This window comes from Polyodon spathula, chromosome 26 (genome assembly GCF_017654505.1).
Source record: "Polyodon spathula isolate WHYD16114869_AA chromosome 26, ASM1765450v1, whole genome shotgun sequence".
NCBI lineage: Eukaryota > Metazoa > Chordata > Actinopteri > Acipenseriformes > Polyodontidae > Polyodon > Polyodon spathula.
Genome location: NC_054559.1, coordinates 4,447,881 through 4,465,128, shown reverse-complemented (window position 1 = coordinate 4,465,128; position 17,248 = coordinate 4,447,881).

Below are 17,248 nucleotides of genomic sequence, written 5' to 3'. Positions count from 1 at the left end.
AGTCAAATTTTAACACTAACACGTAATAAAAATGTTAGTTATTTTGAATCGAAATAAATCAAAAGTATCAAACTAAGAATACTAATTAACAATAATGTGCTGAAATTAGTATACGCGTTCTCAACCAAGTAAACAAAGCACAACGAGCTCGGTAGACATCGTCCAATTTGCAATCCTTTTTTGTTATTGGAAATATGCCGGATAGTCTAGATGGATCTTCGAAGTGATCTGACAGACAGCTGATGAAAACTGCGCTCTTGTCTACACCTAGTGGAGAGCCACGTTTCCTACACATGCCAATGTTGCCTAATATGTTGACTTTGCCACACAGCACTACAGAATTAGAAGTTTTTTTTTTTTTCTCAGATGAACCAAAAACAGACATAACAAATCAATTGTCTACAGACATTCTGAATGGAATTCTGACTATCAAGACTGCTGTTAAAAACAGCACCAGTTTCAGACCAACGATCCAGTTTGCACATGTGTCCACGTATAAGAAGTAAAAAAAGACCTAAATAAATGTAAGTACACAAAACAGGCCTATTTTATAATGTATTTTATTTCATGTTTCTATTTGTTTTTTAAATGATGTCAGTAAATAAAAAAAAAAAAAAAGCCAATGTAAAGCTGTATGTCAGTAAAAATAAAATAATAAGGTTGGCAACACCCAGATTTGACTACACGACAATGTGCAAGTGTGTTTATTTAATATATATTTTTGTGGACTATGCCGGACCAACAGTTAGTGGACAAAAATTTAATTTGAGCACCCTCCTATATAGAACGCGCATGTTTTTTTTTTTTTGTTTGTTTTTTTTTAATTGGATAACAATCAAAATGGTACTCATGCCCATATTTGACCCATTGTATTTTTATTCAGTAAATCGTGAAAGGTTGTTATCCTTGTTATTCCGAATTTATTTTGAAATGTATTTAGCACACCATGTTCAACTGAACTGTTTATGGCGGGTCGTCCTAAAACCCGTCTGGATGCGCCCGGAAACGGCCGGAGACACCCGGAGAGCGTGTATTTACGTGTTAATGTATCGGGAAACAAAGAATCAGAGTACGTTTAACGTTCTTTAGCATGTAGCAAACCTGCAACCAAACAAAGAACATCAACATCCTTTTATGTTTACAATTTTAGAAAAGCAATCTATGAAGGTATGAAACAGAGACTAACAGAAGTAGATTGGAGTAAAATAGAGAAAACATCCACAGAAAAAGGATGGCTGTTCTTCATAAATGTAGTACTAGAGGTGCAAAACAATTACATTCCTAAAGTAGACAAATCTAAATGTAAAACTAAATTGCCAAAATGGTTTAATAGATCAATTAAAAAAAATATTCAGCGAAAAAAGGCACTTTACAGAGCGTTAAAAAGGGACCAAAAAGAAAGTACACAGAAAGAGTACACAGAACTGCAAACGCAAATCAAAAAGTTAGTTAGAAAGCCCAAGAGAGAAATAGAAATGAACATTGCTAAGGGGACTAAAACCAATTCCAAAATGTTTTTTCCAATATTACAGCAGCAAAAGAACATTCAAAGAGAAGGTTAAATGTCTAAGAGATACAAATGGCAAAATCGTAGATGAAGAAAACAAAATAGCAAATATATTAAATGATTACTTTTCACAAGTTCACATGTCATCCAGTTCCTATCCAGTTTTAAATAACTTTAGCATAACTGAGGCAGAAGTGTTAAAGGGACTAGGAGCTCTTAAAATAAACAAATCCCCTGGGCCGTATGAGATCCTCCCAGTAGTACTCAAAGAAATGAAAGAAGTTATTTACAAACCGCTAACCAAGATCATCAGTCTCTTGACACAGGGGTGGTACCGACAGACTGGAAAATTGCAAACGTAATACCGATCCACAAAAAGGGAAACAAAACTGAACCAGGTAACAACAGACCAGTAAGCCTGACTTCTATTATATGCAAACTTATGGAAACTATAATAAGATCCAAAATTGAAAAGTACCTATATGGTAACAGGGTGCTGGGAGACAGTCAACATGGTTTTAGAAAAGGGAGATCGTGTCTAACTAACTTGATTTTTTTGAGGATGCAACTTCGGTAATGGATAATTGCAAAGCATATGACATGGTTTATTTAGATTTCCAGAAAGCTTTTGACAAAGTCCCACACAAAAGATTAATTCTCAAACTGAACGCAGTAGGGATTCAAGGAAACACATGTACATGGATTAGGGAGTGGTTAACATGTAGAAAACAGAAAGTACTGATTAGAGGAGAAACCTCAGAATGGAGTGTGGTAACCAGTGGAGTACCACAGGGATCAGTATTAGGTCCTCTGCTATTCCTAATCTATATTAATGATTTAGATTCTGGTATAGTAAGCAAACTTGTTAAATTTGCAGATGACACAAAAATAGGAGGAGTGGCAAACACTGTTGCAGCAGCAAAGGTCATTCAAAATGATCTAGACAAGATTCAGAACTGGGCAGACACATGGCAAATGACATTTAATAGAGAAAAGTGTAAGGTACTGCACGCAGGAAATAAAAATGTGCATTATAAATATCATATGGGAGATACTGAAATTGGAGAAGGTATTTATGAAAAAGGCCTAGGAGTTTTTGTTGACTCAGAATTGTCTTCATCTAGACAATGTGGGGAAGCTATAAAAATAGGCCAACAAGATGCTCGGCTACATTGTGAAAAGTGTCAAATTTAAATCAAGGGAAGTAATGTTAAAACTGTACAATGCATTAGTAAGACCTCATCTTGAATATTGTGCTCAGTTCTGGTCACCTCACTATAAGATATTGCTGCTCTAGAAAGAGTGCAGTGAAGAGCGACCAGAATTATTCCAGGTTTAAAAGGCATGTCCTATGCAGACAGGCTAAAAGAATTTAATCTGTTCAGTCTTGAACAAAGAAGACTACGCGGCGACCTAATTCAAGCATTCAAAATTCTAAAAGGTATTGACAATGTCGACCCAAGGGACTTTTTCGACCTGAAAAAAGAAACAAGCACCAGGGGTCACAAATGGAGATTAGACAAAGGGGCATTTAGAACAGAAAATAGGAGGCACTTTTTTACACAGAGAATCGTGAGGGTCTGGAATCAACTCCCCAGTAATGTTGTTGAAGCTGACACCCTGGGATCCTTCAAGAAGCTGCTTGATGAGATTCTGGGATCAATAAGCTACTAACAACCAAACGAGCAAGATGGGCCGAATGGCCTCCTCTCATTTGTACACTTTCTTATGTTCTTATGTTCTTATGTGTTTCACTGCCACTTACTTTTAATAATGACCTAGGCAACTCGATACAGCTTTAACAAAACAACACACGTTTATTAAGCAGTTGGCTTCATTTACAGGTTTGCTAGCATGCTTCTCTTAGTTATTTTTCCTTCTCTCTGTTCCCGTCCACAGCTGTGGACCAATACAGAAACATTGTTTCCCCTATGTCCAACTCCAAAATGTTGATGTGTCCAGTTTAAAACAAACCGTGCACACACATGTATGCGTATTTGTTTTAAATGTATGAGTCATTGTGCTAAAATAACATGATTGTGTTCTCTGTACACATTACATAATGTACGAATATAACGGTGTAATAGGCTTATACAGTACGGTAGTAGGCTACAAATCAAATTAGTAGTGCGCTTTCTTTTTCTATTTTAGTTCCACCTGAGATTGCCACTGCTAACCTTCGACCAGACATTGTCTTGTGGTCTGGATCAACACACTTTGTTCATCTGTTAGAGTTAACAGTGCCATGGGAAGATGCTGTGGATGAGGAGTATGAGAGGAAGAAACTTTGGCATGCTCAACTAGCTGCTAAAATGGAACAGCGAGGATGGAGAGTCCGAGTTTACCCAGTGGAGGTGGGTTGTCGAGGATTTGTGGCACACTCTACAACCCGGTTTCTCAGAGACGTCGGGTTCAGTGGCCAAGAGTTGCGTCGCACAGTGAAGAACTTATCTGAAGCAGCAGAAAGGAGCAGCAAATGGCTGTGGTTGAGACGGAAAGATTCTGGGTGGGGATCTCAAGCACAATAGAAAGAAAGCAACACTGATGTACAGGTAAGTGTGGGATGGAGGGGGGTGATGCTGGGACGCCAGAATCACTGTTGAACCCTCTTGAGGTGTCGTGAGCTAGTCAACGAAACACTGAGGATGAAAGGTGCCCACTTGAAGACCCCAGAGATGTACCCTACTTAGCTCAATCCAGACGGTTGTCAAGCTGATGCGCTGGAGAGACCGCACTGGGTTGATCCCCGGAGCCAGCATCGCAGCCGTTGTGTGTACTGACACACTGGGGAGGCAACATGAGCTGATCCCTGGAGCCAGCATTACACATTACACATTACACATTACCTGCCTCCGCCACCTCCACGGGCAGGAGCAGAGCAGCAGGAGCTGCCTCTGCCTCCGCCACCTCCACCGGCAGGCGCAGAGCAGCAGGAGCTGCCTCTGCCTCCGCCACCTCCACCGGCAGGCGCAGAGCAGCAGGAGCTGCCTCTGCCACCGCCACCTCCACCGGCAGCCGCAGAGCAGCAGGAGCTGCCTCTGCCTCCTCCACCGGCAGGCGCAGAGCAGCAGGAGCTGCCTCTGCCTCCGCCACCTCCACCGGCAGGCGCAGAGCAGCAGGAGCTGCCTCTGCCTCCGCCACCTCCACCGGCAGGCGCAGAGCAGCAGGAGCTGCCTCTGCCTCCGCCACCTCCACCGGCAGGCGCAGAGCAGCAGGAGCTGCCTCTGCCTCCGCCACCTCCACCGGCAGGAGCAGAGCAGCAGGACCTGCCTCTGCCTCCTCCACCAGCAGAGGGTGAATGCCTGCTGGGTCCCTGTCCACCAGCAGAGGGTGAATGCCTGCTGGGTCCCTGTCCACCAGCAGAGGGTGAATGCCTGCTGGGTCCCTGTCCACCAGCAGAGGGTGAATGCCTGCTGGGTCCCTGTCCACCAGCAGAGGGTGAATGCCTGCTGGTATCACTTCCCCCACCAGCAGAGGGTGAATGCCTGCTGGTATCACTTCCCCCACCATCACGAGGAGAGGAGCTGGAGCTTCCTCTGCCTCCACCTCCATCAGGGGGAGAGGAGCAGGAGCTGCCTCTCCCTGCACCAGAAGGGCCAGGACTAGATGCTGGCGGTCCTCAGCAGCCCTTGCATAGGCTGCTGAGGGAAGCACGGGGAAGAACCTCCCGGCTGCAGTGGCCAACACCCGCACCCCAGCTTGTCCTGACTGCCAGCCTCGCTTCGCCCAAGGATGCCAGCCTCGCTTCGCCCAAGGATGCCAGCCTCGCTTCGCCCAAGGATGCCTCTGCATCGCCTGGGGTTGCCCGCCGCTCTGCATCGCCTGGGGTTGCCCGCCGCTCTGCATCGCCTGGGGTTGCCCGCCGCTCTGCATCGCCTGGGGTTGCCCGCCGCTCTGCATCGCCTGGGGTTGCCCGCCGCTCCGCATCACAGCCGGAAGTACTGTGGCCGGAACCCCACGAAGGGGAGCTGCCGGCCACGAAGAAGGGGGAGGAGGTCTGGAGAGGTCTGGCAGTTTCGCCGCCGGAGATCGTGGGGGAGGTCCGGAGACCTGCTCCCTCTGCAGTTTCTTCCCTGCAGGAAGAACGGTGGTTGAAGCCCCACCAAGGGGAGCTGCCGGCGCCGAAGAAGGGGGAAGGTCAGGAGACCACACCCCAAGCAGCCTTTCCGCTGCTAGGACTACCCTGGCAGGAGAATGCTACCCTGCTGACAGCATTACGACCTGTGGGCCCCTGGAAGCCTCTGGTCCTGGCCAAGGACTTTGGGCGGGACTTTTGGGCTTTTAAGGGGGGAGGTGGCCATTGAGGCCATGTGTGCTTTGCACAGGAGGGGGTATATGTAACAAAGTGCCCACCCCTGTGTATATTATCTGTTATGTGTTGCGTGTGGTGTGTTTAAATGTTGGTGTATAGACATTTGTACACGGGATATAAACGGGTCTGTGTAACACGAGTGTTTAAAAATGTATATGTGTATTTAGGCACGAGGATTGCACAGCACTTCACGTGCAAGTAAAATGTAGTAATATGTGAGCACGGGGAATTGCACTTTATTAATTCACGTGCTGGGATTCAAGTGAATAATTAATTGGTAATTGAATCCCAGCACAATAGTATATATAGATGCACGTTGTCACATACTCGGGGTTGGGTGTTCGGGAGTGGAGAACGGGAGCGAGAGAAGGAGTAACTTAATATATCAATTGCTATTGCGTGCTGGTGGGACCAGCACGATACTTGTTTATTTAAAACTCGCCGTGTTTGTCAGTGTGTCTGTCCGTGCACCGTTTTGTTAAGTTTAGTCTGTTTTTGTTTGTCTATTTATTTTGGTGTAGAGTGCCGTGTCCTGTGTTTTCGTGTTTGTTTAAACCTTTTATTTTGTAATAAACCGGCGCCAACAGGCGTCTTCATCATTTCATTTCACATCATCGTCTTTGTATATTTCATTCCTTCCTGGTTCTGACGCCGCCCACTTGGCCGTCTTTGTGACGGCTACCAGTAATAAATCAATAATAAAACAAATACACCGTGCTGATATATTGTACACATTGTTGTATGACACGTAGATAATGAAAGATGACTTTAAATCTTTTAGCATATTTTCTTTTTAACCTATTTCGTCTACAATTAGCCCAGAATAGACCATAATGCCGCATTACACGTGACAGGAAATATAGCCTACTGCAAACACTATAGATATAAAAACATTTTACAATTTACAGACACTTTGTAAAACACATCTGTTGAGTTTATATCACCCTTATAAACCGTGTTCTTAATTTAAGCGGTTTGCGGGCTGCTTATGTCTGTCTTGTTTATTTTCTTCTATTTTGTGTTAGTGTTACAGTCATAACTTAAACTGTTGCAAAATACTGAAGGCGCTGTGATGAACTGGAATAAATTCCAGAGTCTGGTTGCATAAAATACACCTGAAATCACTGGTACTGGAACAAATTATAATTTTATTTTTTTTTATAAATTTAGTTGTTGCCAATTATTTTTGTTATGGAAATTTTCCTTTGGCTTGGAAGCCTAATAAAGTCCAAGCTCTCCCGTGCGTCTTCGGGCGGGCGCTTCCCCGGGCGTCTCCGGGTTTTAGGACGACCGGTTTCGGGCAGATTCGGTCAGTCGCTCAGTTCAGAGCAGTGCGTGAATTCTTCATCATAATTAATAACCGTAATTGAGTGTTTCTGGTCAAAACCATGTATAATAGATTAAAAACAAAAAGGATACCTTTTGCAAACTGGTGAGTGCGAGTTAAGCTGTTATATATAATCGTGCATTTGTTGTTATTCATATAAGAAGATAGGGGCCCAGAAGTGTATGTTTGCCTTGGGCCCCATGATGGGTTACTCCAGCCCTGCTTATTAGGGGCTTCTAGTTTATAGGGCAGAAAACTGTTCGTTTTTTAAATGTTAGATCTTACTACTGTGTTAAAAAAGTAACTCCTACCTTCTGCTCTAAACTTTTATTCAGCTTCCATTTATGCCCTACTGTACTAACTTTATCTAAATCATTTTGGATTTTATAAACTTCAGGCAAGTCCCCTCTTTTTTCTAGGCTGAAGAGACTTAATTATTGTAACCTGTCTTCATAGCTCCTGTCTTGGGATCAGCCTAGCTACCCTTCTCTGTACCTTCTCGAGTGCAATGATTTTATATATAGTGAGGTGACCTGAACTGCACACAGTATTCACGGTGGGGTCTAACTAGGGTATTGTATAGTATAATATAACCTTGTTTTACACACTTTTTGCAATATAACTTAACATTTGTTATTCTTTTTAATCGCCTTATCACATTGGTGAGATAAAATACTTAAAGGACCCAAGTTTCTACCTCTTATTATTACAGTCCCCCCCTGGCATTGACGATTTTGATATTTGGAATTATTTTACCTAATGAAGGCTTTGAAATGTGTTGCTTCACAGTCAATGTTATTAATGTATGTGTTTATATCCTTTGTACATTATTTCTTCATGTTATTTTTGTATTTTACATGATGACATGTTTATACAGACTCTACTGAAATTTATGCTCACAGTTTATATTCAGTAGGTTAACCAAAACAGAAATCATGTATAAATACTGTTATAAAAGTTTACCATGGTAATTAAGCCATGCTTTTCCCAATTTTCTCCCATGCTTTCACAATTCATTCACCATACTGTACCCCGATATCCCAGGTTTTTTAATATGAGGCCTATGGCAACTATAAAGGAGTTACAGTTTTCAACGGCTAAGCTGGGAGACACTGTGCATACAGCAACAATAGCCCGGGTGCTTCACAAAACTGGCCTTTAAGGGAGAGTGGCAAAAAGAAAGTCATTGTTGAAAAAAACTCACATCAAATCTCAGCTAGAGTTTGCCAGAAGGCATGTGGGAGACTCTGAGACCAAGTGGAAGAAGATTCTGTGGTCTGATGAGACCAAAATAGAGCTTTTGGCCTCAACACTAAGCACTATGTTTGGCGCAAGCCTAACACCACACATCATCCTGAGAACACCATCCCTATCATGAAGCATGGTGGTGGCAGCATCATGCTATGGGGATGCTTCTCTGCGTCAGGGCCTGGAAAGCTCGTGAAGATAGAGGGCAAAATGGATGCATCAAAGTACAGAGAAATCCTGGAGGAAAACCTGCTGAAGTCTGCAAGAGACCTGGGACTTGGGAGAAGATTCATCTTTCAGCAGGACAATGACCCCAAACATACAGCCAAAGCCACACTAGAGTGGCTTAAAAACAAAAAAGGTCAATGTCCTGGAGTGGCCCAGTCAAAGCCCAGACCTCAATCCAACTTGACAGAACTTGAGCAATTTTGCAAAGAAGAATGGGCAAAAATTGCAGTGTCCAGATGAGCAAAGCTGGTAGAGACTTATCCAAATAGACTCATGGCTGTAATTGCTGCCAAAGGTGCCTCTACCAAATATTGACTCAAGGGGGTGAATACTTATGCAATCAATTATTTTCTGTTTTGTATTTTTAAATAATTTAGAACAATTTTTAGATTTTATTTTTCACTTTAACATTATGGACTTTTTTTTTTGTTGATCAGTGGTAAAAACTCTAATTAAATCAATTTTGATTCCATGTTGTAACACAATAAAATGTGGAAAAGTCCAAGGGAGGGGTGAATACTTTTGAGAGCCATTGTATTCTACATAGGCACAGATGCACCATGACCTAAAAATGTCTGTACCAAGTTTCATCAAAACACTTTTCTAAATCTTTTTATTGAAACATTCCAGAAAATATTCTTTAAAAAAGTAGATGATCGGCATTCATGAACCACTATAGCAGCGTGCAAGTGTATTAGAACGCCCTATTGCTTCTGTAGTTTTGATTTGTTTGCATATGAAATCAAACCACTGGAACTGAAAATCTTGGAAAGTTGCCAAAATAGGCACATTAGTGATTGTCTAATTTAATGAAATGACTTTAATAAGCCACATATTAGTTTAAAATAGTAAGAGAAAAGGAACACATAGCCACAAATGGTAAAATTACTTTTCAGAAGTTGTTTAAGATGCATAATTAAAGCATACAGTGTTTAGTGCTTAGTGATTTCACCTCAAACAGTATAATTCATTTAGTTCTAGGATTTCATGTTGCCGTTCTCTAATAAGGCTGTCCTTCTCCCTATGCACTACTGTACAAGAAGCAGGTGGTCTTTTCAGTTTGAAAACAATGGGTTTAAAAGTGTGTAATTCATATCACTTTCCAATTCAAGACATTTAGTCTAGATGATTGTACACTGTGGCTAAGGAAATTAATTTACTATGAATATTAATATATATTCAATGATTTAAAAATCATACAATAACCCTGAATATTTCAAACTCCTGATAATATCACTTTGGTTATGATCATAGTCCGTTTAATATCACTCGCAACTGATTCACACTCCACCTAATATCGTTTAAAATAACAGCATAAGATGAGAAGCCCTTATAAAAGTTTACCATAGAGAAAGCATGGTAAAGAACAGAGGTATGGTAAAGCATATTAATTAACATGGTAAACCAGGGTAAATGATGGTTAATACATGGTATTACCATGGAAAAAGCATGGTAAAAGTGCAAAATTACAGAGAAAAAATATCATGGTAACCTTGCATAAGGGATATCCATGTCCATACATTTCTGTACAGTATTGAAATGAGCTAAATAAAAGTATAGTAGTACAGTAGAGAATTGTTACAGCTTTCTTAAGTTTTTAATTATTACAATTTGTCAGTAGACTGTACAGCTGGGGTCAAAGGTTTTGCATCACCCTGTGCAATTAACTAATTTTGCTTCACAAAGTCAAACGAAACCTGCTGAATAATGTTATGTTAATGTGACATTCAAAATCTAACATGAAATACTGTACTACTATTATGGCTTCTGGTAGACTTTTGAGATATCATTTTGTAATTTCTGTAAATATAAATTATGTTCATATAGTTTATTTTTATTTCTATTATGTCTGAATCCTAAAATTCTAGGTGATGCAAAGCTTTTGGCCATAGCTGTATACTGAAGAGTCATTTTATTTGTTAACACAGTTAATACCTAGTACTATATTTGAGTTTCACAGCAAAATAAGCATATTGTTTGTATCAACACTTCTGTGTTTAATGCTTATGTTGCCAGGTTTTTATGATAAAGTCAACACTATTAATTGTCTCCAGTTATGTTCTGCCCATTCAAAGTGATATAACATGCCTTTGCCTTTATACTGTATGTAAACATTGTTCAAAAATATAATTTGACAATTAACTAATTAATTAATCAACAATCAACTTTATTTTTTAAAAACTTTTTTGTTCTGTGACATTGTAAAAGACATATAGTTACAAAGTTGTTTAATTTTTTACAAGCGAACAATGACACAGTTTTTCTTCAATACACTCCTGCATCCTAAATAGCGGTCAGGAGCAATCTCATCAGAGTGGCAACAAAAGGAAGTTTATTGGCAGAAGTACTTGGCCTTCTCTGTCATGGCTCACAGCCAGTCCTTTTAACTGAAGGAAATGTTCCATCAAACCAAATTTATTCCTGTGCTAAAACAGTCACCTTGCAAAAGCTGTCCCAATAAATACATTTGTTAAAAACTAAATGGACACTACAGTACAATAACATATGAAAATGTACTTGTCAAATAGGATCAATCATTGATTATTATGAATTGAAAAAGGAATGTGCAGTTTCCATGCAACCTCAATGGTGTTTAGAGTAATGCTTCTTACTCCCTTTAATACCACCAACCCAATTCACATGGAGAATATAGAAAGGATTGCAGATAGGTAGCTTGAATCTGTATATAATAAATCATTGCATATTCACTAGTACAGAGGAAAAGGCAAAGGAAAACTAACAGCATAGAATGTAAGTTTAGGCTCCACCATTTCAAATATCCTATTCAAGCTATCAGACTTTAATAACTTGTTATTAGAGGCTTGTTACTTCTGTCTTTGGTTTCATGGATTGGCACTAATCATTGATTACCTAAAGCATAGAGTTTCAAATTAAAATGGCAGTATTCAAGAAAAACATCACCCACCACCGTACTCTTATAAAAAGTTCATTTATTCCATAAAGTTCAAAACCAGACAATACTCCTCAGGACTCCTCTTTACTGAGCTTGAAATAGCCTGACAATCTCAGAAGAAAGGGCCTTTAAAATCAAGCACAAAAACCGTACAGTCTGATCACTAAATATAAGAACATGCAAAGAGCTTGTTCCCCTCCAGTAATTTTTTCATGCTGCTCAACGCTATAGACAAGCATTGTGTGTTTGCCAACAAAAGAATCCTTTTTGAAAGGTTAAAATGCACGTTTGCCACTGGCAACTGGAAAATGAAAAGTGCAGAGCAGCAGGACTTACCTTTAAGAAGCTAACCACCCGTGTGGTGTATGTGATCTCCTCAAAGCAGCCCACATTGCACAGCAGCTCTTTATTAGTAGTGTGGATTTGAGTATGGCCATGTTAACATTTCCTGGGGTTTCCCCTCCACTCTCAGTATGATCTCCTGTGCACCAGCAAAGCCCACACTACTGCATTCTGCAACTGCTCCAGACGCTGGTCTCAAACATGTCCTAGTTGATAGAGGTTTGGACCTCACTAAGCTGTATAATTGTATTTTTATTGCATAAATAAGAAATACATGAGTAATTATAACAAAGCATATTGTAGTAATCGTAATGTGTCAGATTTCAAAATGTAATGTCTGGTAAAAGTGCTGCAATGCACTACCTATGACAGGAGTAGATTTGGAAGTCGGTTCACCTTTAATACACCAACTACAGGATTTGTTTGTAGAGATGAGTTGTCTGCTGCCATATTCTTGTTTTGTCCATGTCGAATTCTGCTGGCCCACTTGTACAATTGTGTTTATTTGAAGGCCATTTTTACTACTTCTAATCCATTTCGAATCCTTCTTTAAATAGCTTCAGTGTTCAATGTGTTGCTTAGCATTATAGGGTGTGATATTAAAAGAGAATATTATTTAAAGACAACACTGTACTGTAGAATGCTACCAAGTTTATTTCTACAAATATACCCAACGGTAGTTCCATTAAAAGTGAGACAACTGCATTTTTTAAAGACATTTCTTTAATTTTCTATTAAGAGTATATGTATTGTGGGTTCATTTCTTTGACTAGACTGGACCCTTAAAAGAACATAATTTAAAACAAATAAATAAATAAAAAACAAGAGGAGACCATGGCCCATCTAAGCTTGTCCTGTTCCTAGCAGCTGATTTGTCTAAAAATGTTGTCACGTTGGGTTTTAAAGGATCCCAGTGATTCAGCATCAACAACATGCCTAGATAACCCATCCCATCCCCTCATCACTCTGTATGAAGAAGTGTCTCCTTCAACAACATGACTAGCATACCCATTCCATGCCACCACTTTGTATGAAGAAGTGTCTCCTTCCCTCTGTGATTTGGAAATGGATAGTGAATTTATTAAAATTGCCTGTAACAGCCTGATTGCCTAAAAAAAAATAATACTTCAACACATTCAGGAAACTGGTCTGTAAATTCTTGTAATTAATTAAGCATATATTGGGGTAGTATGGAACGAAAAACACCCTAAAAGGTTAAAGGCCAGTTTCCTCTGAATTCATGGAATAAAATAAAGTATTCTGATTTGAGGGCTTTGCAGAACTAAACATACTGAAACTGAAACATGCCAAATGTGTGCTTGTCACCCTTGACTGCTTCTGATAAACAATTTTTTAAGCTGGTACCTTTGGGAAATCTGTAACCAATATATAAACCTTGTAGTTAACTTAAGGTTAGGGGCGGCAATGTGTACAAGCAGAGAGCTGGTGAATTACAAAGCATGGTCCAGAGATGAGTTAGAGAAAGGGAGAAGGGGTCAGCGTTAAAGTCTAAAAACAAAACAACTACTGACCAAATACTGATTGAGCGACCACACTTTAGCAATTGAAAAGGGTCGACACAGCCACTTGGAGACCCAGAGGGAGGAGACTGTGTGAGTCAGGCCAGATAGCGACAGAGCTCCACTTCATACTGCACTGCCCCAAATACAAGCTGCAAAGGGACACATTCATACCCAAATTCACGAGCCACAGAAGTGACTTCACCCACCTCACAGAAACTGAAAAACTACACATATTTTTAGGAGAGCTGTTGACAACATGTGGACTAGCTGCAGAATATGTGACTACCTGTCACAAGAGACAAAACTAATCTGCACTGAAAATATGTATTTTCATTATGTCTGTTTATACATTGTGATTGCCTGTTTGTATGTTTGTTTGTTTTTTCCAACAAAGCTTATTGAATTGAATTGAGAATACATGTCTGTATGATATGCTTTTATTAAAGGGACTATAAAAAGTACAAATGGCCCATTAGAAATAAAAGAATATAACAATTTCCAACCATTTCCTCTGGTCCTGGTTTCTAAGCACAGCAGAGAACACGATTGGAAATGAAGTGGAAATAAATGTAGGACAGACGGAAGGAGACATTGACTGGGTTGCCTCGTCATGTTGAGGCAGAAACACTAGGATACTTGAGACCTCCTCTAGTTTGCAAATGTTCTTATGTACTGTGCACATTTACCTTTACTTTAATAAGTGTGATATGTGTTTAAAATATATTGCAAAAGTAATTGGTCTATACACAAAACATGGACTTATTTGAAACGTTTTCACAATTTCATGTGTAACTTACCAAAATTCATGGGTTTTTTTGTCGACACCGTGTTGTTCACCAACGTAGAGGTCATCTTACTTTATTACTATATGAATAATATATATATATATATATATATATATATATATATATATATATATATATATATATATAGATATAATATATATGTGTACTACACAGTATTAAAATTTTTAACTATGTCTCAATCCTAAAATTCTAAGTGATGCAAAAACTATTAACAGACTTCATGTCCATAGCGGCACATTATGTATTACTGGTTCACAAACATGTCTCTCCCTTGACTGAGTGCAGATAATTACCAGATTCCTGCTAGAACCTTAGTGGTTTATTACAAGGTTTAAAGCAAAAACTATTTAAATACCCTTTTTGAAGAAAATCGGAATTGAAAAAAGGTTGAACAAACACCTGATATTTTTGTAAGCAGGCTGTGCATCTGAATTAGTAAAGAGTGGGTTAACTGTGACTCAGGCTGCTTTTTTCCCTTCTGTTTCCTCTGTTAGTTTTGAATTGGCCCATCTTGATTCAGATCTGTTTCAATCTTAAAGTGTGAACAAAACTGCCATTTAAATAGGCCTGTGTGCAATTCACTCATTTCATTTCATAGTAAAAAGGTCAAAAGGTTTACATGTGATTTTTAAAATCAGTTTTAAGGGGCATATTAACTCAATTTTTTAATGCTTAATTAACACCTTAAAAGTGATTAAGGTACACTGGGCTATATTTTCAAAGCGTTACCCCCACCCTTTAACCTCTTTACATTTTTGAAAGAGGTAAAACACCTATTCATTTTAAAAAAACTAGAACTAAACAACCAAGAAATATCACCCAAGTTCTTTAAACTATGTCAAGGTGTTTTTCAGGAGTTACAAACGAAGGAAACTCTTTAAAAATATTGCTCATTGAATTTTATTACTGATGGTTTTAGTTGTGTAAACTTTAATAGGAGTTACTAAACGAATTGCTGCTGTGGAATGGTAACTGCCCATTGATTTCCTCATTGCAGAATATCACCTTGGAACTGCCCATTGATTTCCTCATTGCAGAATATCACCTTGGAACTGCACATTGATTTCCTCATTGCAGAATATCACCTTGGAACTGCACATTGATTTCCTCATTGCAGAATATCACCTTGGAACTGCCCATTGATATTCTCATTGCAGAATATCACCTTGGAACTGTCCATTGATTTCCTCTTTGCAAAATATCACCTTGGAACTGCCCATTGGTTTCCTCTTTGCAGAATATCATCTTGGGTCCCTGTAAAATGTCTGATAATACTTTGTTGACCTACTATAAATATCCCAAAGTCAAGTCCACGTTGAAACCTCTTAGCATCAACTATACTTATAATAATAATCATAAACATTTAAAGCACACATGGTCTGTATAAACAATGTTATTTTTTAGAAATAGTCACCAAACATACAATACAAATAATGCATATGCTGTATGGACAATTCCGCTGTTATTTGTATTAGCAAAAAAAACCTGCCTCAATTCTGGTAAATACTGTTTGATTTATCTAAAGTGTGGTAGATTTATAGCGTGATAGGATTCCATCATTTCACTATGTATTGTATAAGCATAAGTACTTGTTTTTATTCTATGAATGTCTTTCACAATGCTGTTTTGCATAAAGCAAAGAGACGATAAGTTTCCACATGAAATAGATGACTGTTTTGAATAATGCTTTTTATATAACCTTGTAAAACAGCTGTTGTTTCACCCTCAATAAAACAATCCCTATTCCAGACACTTGCTGATTTAGTAACCCTGATTATGTGATATATTATAAAAGCAGTATCTATCATGATTTGCAGGACAGCAGTTCAGACAGATGACTGAGTGCTGGGTTGGTCCATTTAGTTCAACAGTTAAGAACATAAGAAAATTTACAAACGAGAGGAGGTCATTCAGAGCATCTACGCTTGTCCAGTTCCTAGTACCTAATTGATTTCAAAACGAAACATATTTTAAACCCATATTACTCTTTTAAATGTAAAGGTAAACTTGCACAGTACATTAGAAAATTTACAAACTAGAGTAAGCCATTTGGCCGATCTAAGCTCACCCAGTAATTTTACAGATTTCCCCATTCTTTTTCCATGATTATTCTTCACATTTAAAACAGTTTACCACAGTTTGCCATGCTTTTTAATATGCTTTACCATACCTCTTTAGGCTTACAGTGCTTAACTATACTTTTCCTGTGGATAATGTTCATAAGGGTAACAACCTAATCAAATAAATATTACAGTGTGAAGTATACAAATACTAAAATACATTTAAAAATTAAAGGGAAGGCTAGAATTTAAACATTTCTTTAGGAAGTGCGTATATATTGAAGTTGGTTGTGGTGTGGCTATTATAAAAACATTTTTTTTTCACTTCTTACTTCTTGACATGGTAACCTACTGTAGGTCAGACCCGTAAAGCTCATTATCTGTGTTTGGTTTTGTAGTACCAGCATTACACATGCACTTGGAAAAAAACTAAATACAGGTTTGCTATAACACGTGTTTCTTTCAAAACTACACATTTGAGACCTATGTAGCTAATGGAAGTGCCAAACGGGTTAGCTACAATTACTTTGAGCAACAGGGTTCACTGTACACTCACCCTCAATTTGGGAAATAAAAATATCTGGAATAACAGTTGACCCAGAATGACAACAAAATAGGTTTTGTCTATGAAGACTCCTGACATTTGACTATATATTAGTATTTAGGGGCAGAGCAATGGCAAATGTTTTGGACAAACATTGAGCAAATTAAATGAACAACAAGAACAACATGCTGCAGTTGAAACACAGCAGGCTTGAACGCAGGTGGCAGCAGTGTGATCACGTCCCAGAGGGCACTCGAGAAAAAAGTACTTTCAGAGGTCAAGATGAAAGCATATATACAGTGAGAAAGAGACTATGACTACGGTCTAAATGGGAAACAGCTTCCTTAGTTTACTTCTTTTTGTATAACTGGTTCAATACTATCCATACCGTTTGTTTAAGAGAGTATAGTACAATAAATAAGCGGAAGCACTTTCAA